This window comes from Lathyrus oleraceus, chromosome 5 (genome assembly GCF_024323335.1).
Source record: "Lathyrus oleraceus cultivar Zhongwan6 chromosome 5, CAAS_Psat_ZW6_1.0, whole genome shotgun sequence".
Lineage (NCBI taxonomy): Eukaryota > Viridiplantae > Streptophyta > Magnoliopsida > Fabales > Fabaceae > Lathyrus > Lathyrus oleraceus.
Window position 1 is genome coordinate 593,753,705 of NC_066583.1, and position 5,503 is coordinate 593,759,207.

Here is a 5,503-nt window from a genome sequence, read left to right on the forward strand (position 1 = left end):
GATTGTCCGGGTGCGTATAAAGCGTTATTACTCTTATATGAAAAGTTTGGATGGTTCTTCCAATTTGAGTTATAGGTATGCGAGTAGGGGCTTCCTTGAGCGTAGTTTACTTGCTCTGCTTGGATTCCTGTTAAGAGTTGACAATCCGTAGGAGTGTGACCTTGGATTCCACAGACCTCGCAATTCTGAGTTATAGCAACCACGGCGGTTGGAGGTGATACATTTAAACTTTCAATTTTTTGGACCAGAGCATCCACTTTTGCATTAACATGATCAAGGTTACTTATCTCGTACATGCCAGTTTTCGTTTGAGGTTTTTCCACCATTGTTCGTTCGGTTCCCCACTGATAGTGGTTTTGGGCCATGCTCTCGATAAGCTGGTAAGCATCAGCATAAGGTTTGTTCATTAGTGCACCACCTGCAGCGGCGTCTATTGTTAACCTTGTGTTGTACAAGAGACCATTATAAAATGTGTGAATTACTAACCAGTCTTCCAAACCATGGTGTGGACAAAGTCTCATCATGTCTTTGTATCTTTCCCATGCTTCGAAAAGAGACTCGTTGTCTTTCTGTTTAAATCCGTTTATCTGGGCTCTTAACATAGCTGTTTTGCTTGGCGGAAAGTATCGGGCAAGAAAAACTTTCTTCAACTCGTTCCATGTGGTGACAGAGTTGGAAGGAAGAGATTGAAGCCATCTTCTAGCGCTATCTCTTAATGAGAAAGGAAAAAGACGAAGTCGAATTGCCTCTGAAGTGACACCATTAGCTTTAACAGTATCAGCGTATTGGACAAATACGGATAAATGAAGGTTTGGATCCTCGGTAGGATTTCCAGAGAATTGGTTCTGTTGCACTGCCTGCAACAGCGAAGGTTTAAGTTCGAAATTGTTTGCTTCGATTGCGGGTGGAGCAATACTTGAATGCGGCTCATCTTGTGATGGAGCGGCGTAATCTCTAAGAGCACGAGCTGGTTCTGCCATCTCGGGTATCGAAGAAAAAATGTTTTTGAAATCAGGAAGTTCTACAGGAGGGAGATTGTTTGCAGCACGATATTCCCGAATTCGTCGTAAGACTCGGAGATATAGTTCGATATCGTTGATTCGTAAATAGAGTGGCTCGCCTTGTGAACGAGTGTGTGGCATACAAATCGACGATAGAAAGAAAAGAAAAAGAAACCTTAGTCTCTACAGCGTAACAGAAGAGTTACGATATCGATTAAATAAAAGTCCCCGACAACGGCGCCAAAAACTTGATCGCTCGACTTCGTGAGTCGAGAATGGGGTACAAACTGCAAGTGCACAGTTCTATCGCGTAGTTTTAAAAGATATCGATCCCACAGGGACTTATGAATCGATATATCGTTATCTAAGGTTACTTCGTAAAGCTAAGGTGGATAATGTTTGATTGTTTGGGGGAAAAGCTAAAAACTAAACTAAGATCTAGATTAAATATTAATAAAACGGATATCGGTATGTAGTTCGTCGTAATTAGGGAATCAATTCTTTGTCGGTTTCCTGGTTTTAAAATAAATCTTTTCAGTTGACTTTATTGATTAAAAGTTTTATCTCAAACTCTCGCTCTGTTGAATAAACCGTGATTTTATGTTAATGTAGCTGTCACTTATAATTAAGTCAAAAACCATTTTTTGAAAGCAATAAAGTCCGTAGAAACTCTTTTTAAGAAAACACTGACCGTTTAAACACCCTTATCTCAAACTCTCGCTCTATTGACTTAGGTTATATAATTAAATTCGAATGCTTAACTCTCGTCCTCACATTCTATCTTTAAAAATACTTTTTGGAAAAGATCAGAATTTAATTAACTCTAAAACTTGCTCTCGCCCTGATCTAGAATTAATGTCTAATTTACACTGTCCAGTTAAAACCTCAAACTCTCGCTCTATTGATTTTAACTTCTTTATGTCTTTTACTTTCGTAAAAACCTTGAGACCGTAAAAAGAGTGATTTTGATTTTAAATTTAATTAAACCGACTTAGTTTTGATTCCTTATTCCGCTTACTTTACATACCGATATCTAAGCGAATTAGCCAGACATGCTAAACAAACTTAAATACTTATCATGCATAAACAGACTCATCCCAGGCAAATAATATAAATAAATAATAAAATAAAGCATTAAATAATAATTAAAGAACCTGAATGAGTTAAACAATAGTCTTGAACACTCCACCACAAGCCGGTAGGATTTGTTCTTGGATTCTTCAATTAAACAACAAATTAAAACGAAGGAAACAAAAACTAGATTCTAACGTAAGGTTAGATCCGGTAAAAAGGTACACAATAGTTTCCGGTGTAGAAACTATTGTGCAAAAAGAATTAACTAAATGCTAAAACGGAAAATAGAAATTGCAAGGGAAATAGTGTAGAACTCGTAAAAATAATAAAGAAACAATGCCTAAGTTGCTGGAAAAGAAAATATGCAAAAGCGAAAACGGCAAGGAAAAAAAATGGAAAAAGCGTGGAACCCTTTTAGGTTTGGAAAGTGGCTATTTATATTGGTGCCTTGAGTAACTGCCTCCGCTTCAAAGGTCTTCAACGTGCATAAAGGTTGGGCATGGATATAGGGCTCAACTCTCCCTCAACGTCTCTGAAGCGTTCCTTGCGCCAAAAATGTAGGGGAATGGTGTGACGTTCGTCACACCATGTGTGACGTCCGTCACAGGAGTGTGCAAGGCGTGACGCTCGTCACGGCCTCTGTGACGTCCGTCACAGGCACAACACCTGTGTTTTGTGCTTTGGACTGGGCTTTGATATTTGGTTCATTTTCTCTCCTTTTTGCACCTCCTTTTCTTCCATTTTTACTTGTGCTTCAAATAAACCACCTGAGACAAATAGGAAGAAAATACCGCGTAATATCTAATAAAATGAAGTGAACTGAAATAAATAATAATATAATTTAATTGAATTAAGTCCTAAAATATGATATAATTTCATGTTATTAGTCATCCTAACCTATAATATCCGATAGACGGAATAAAGACTCTGGGGACTTTTTAGAACATGATCTACAGGTTGATATCCTTAGTACACTCCTTTGGGATGGTTCTTAACCTGTCTCCATGCTCGTGACTCACAACAAACCCTTTGATTCTTAGTTGATCCAATCAAGTCTTGTCAATATCAATGGAACTTGGGTGTTGATAAGGTGAAAGCCATAATCCACCAAAATGGATGATTGATCTTGAAAATGACTTGATTGATCCTTTGACCTTTGTTTGTTTGCCTTGTGTGTGATCCCTTGTTTATGATTATTGTATTCATGCATACATGCGCATCATGACATTCATCACAGAAAATAAATTTCAAGGAACTAAGGTCTCATTTGCAAATGTTTTCAGACCATGGATTATGGACGAAGGAACACTAAGAAGTACAATTTCAGATGTCCGGATTTGAAAGAGCTAAGGAAGTTATCATCCTTTGTATTAGATTCTTTGTACTTCAAGCAACGTCATGGGAAGCTTTTATCTATGTTATTTACTGATGTGGTTGAAGGACTCTTGAGCCTGTTGATTCAGTTCTACGACCCTCTCTACCGTTGCTTCACTTTTCCTGATTATCAGCTTATGCCAGCGTTAGAGGAGTATGCCCATATCTTGGGAATACCCGTTTATGACAAAGTGCCTTTTAGTAGATTGCAAGAGGTTCCCATATCTCATATCATAGTCGAAGCTCTTCACTTGAAGAAGTCTGAGATTGAGGCTCATTAGGTGAAGAAAGGAGGGATGTTTGGGTTGACTTCTGAGTTCCTCATTGGAGAGGCTATTGTCCTTGCTCAAGCCGGTAGTATGGACGCTTTTGAAGCCATCTTTGTGTTGCTCATTTATGGTTTGGCTTTGTTCCCTAACATTGACAGTTTCGTTGATGTTAACGCCATTAGAATCTTCTTGATTGAGAATCGTGTTCCTACTTTATTGGGTGATGTATATTTCTTTGTGCATCTAAGGAATTCTAAAGGTGGTGGAACTATTGTGTGTTGTGTTCCTCTTCTGTACAAGTGGTTTATTTCGCACTTGCCTCATACGTTTGCTTTTGTGGAGAACAAATAATGTCTATGGTGGTCTTAGAGACTTATGTCCCTCACTAATGATGATATTGTTTGGTATGATGATGCACTGAGTAGCTTGGATATTATTGATAGTTGTGGTGAATTCTCTAATGTACCCCTTATTGGTATACAAGGAGGAATCAACTACAACCCTATTTTGGCTCGTTGTCAACTTGGGTTCCCCTTGAGAGACATACCTAATAACACTCAGTTAGAAGGTCTTTTCTATCAAAAGGGTAAAGATCCCTAACACTTGAAGCAGAAGATGATTCATGCTTGGCATAATGTGCATAGGAAAGTAAGATCTGAGCTTGGTCCGTACAACTGTGTAGCTTTGGAAGCTTACACTCTTTGGGTGAAGAAGAGAGCTTTGGAGTTGAAGATGTCGTATGCTTGTGAAAGACCTATGTCTTTGGTTGTGGTTGAGCCATCAACTCTCCCTAACCAATATATAAATGAGTTGGAAGACGCACTCTCCAAGATGAAGTAAGAGAAAGACATGTGGGAAGAGCGGTTCCATGCTTTGAGCCGAAAGCATGAGGAGTTGCAACTTGAGTCAAAGGATAAGGATGCACTTATTAAACTTCTTAAAGACTGAGTAGTGAAGAGCAGAGAGAGCCAGAGGGTTCATCTTCCTCTAGTATGCCTCAGTCGTCCGGTGCTTGGAAGAAGATTGTTGATCAGCTTGTCCTTGAGAGAGCTCAGATGAAGACATCTTTTGAGTCCGAGATTCGACGCATCCGAAGGAAGTACGCGCCAACAATCAGATCATCTGACACTGTTGCTAGAGCATCCTTAGGATGATTAGTTTCCTTTCATCTTGTATTTGTACTTTGGTTTCTAAAATTGTACTAAGTGTAATCCTTCCAAAATTTTATGAATAAAAAGAGATTTTTATGGTGAATCAAATTGTTATTATATTTGCAAATAGAACTTCATATGTTCCTTGAAATTAAAACAATAAAAAACATTGCATTTCATGCATCATTTGCATAGCAGGTTTTCTTCTGCCAGATGTCTTATCAGTTATTATTTTGTGCTTCAGCCAAGCTGACTCACTGATACAACACTCACTCCAATCAACCTAGAATCATGGAGCATTTAGAACAAGAGAACAGAGAGCTGAAGGACGAGATTGCACGGATGACTGCCATGATGGAGTCTGTTCTTGCTGCACAAAGTCAGTCTTCACCAACTCCTGCAACTCCTCCCCAGAGGAATGTCATTTCGGAGGTTGCTATTTCAACCACTCCTATTGCTGCTACTCAACCTGGTCCAACTATACCTGCTGGATTCCCGTGGGGGATGCCACCAAATTCCATGCCGGAAGGGTTTGCGCCCACTTTTGCTTCTATGTCGGCATCCATCCCGGTCATGTTTGTATCGCCTCTGGTTGTTCATACCTTGCCTCGTATTGAGGACACTATCTACCATT

General features: G+C 39.2%; 1 pseudogene; it reads left to right on the forward strand.

Annotated features, from left to right (window-relative positions):
* The first annotated feature begins 495 nt into the window (after positions 1-495).
* On the forward strand, positions 496-595 carry LOC127089457 (uncharacterized; annotated as a pseudogene).
* The last annotated feature ends 4,908 nt before the right edge of the window (positions 596-5,503 follow it).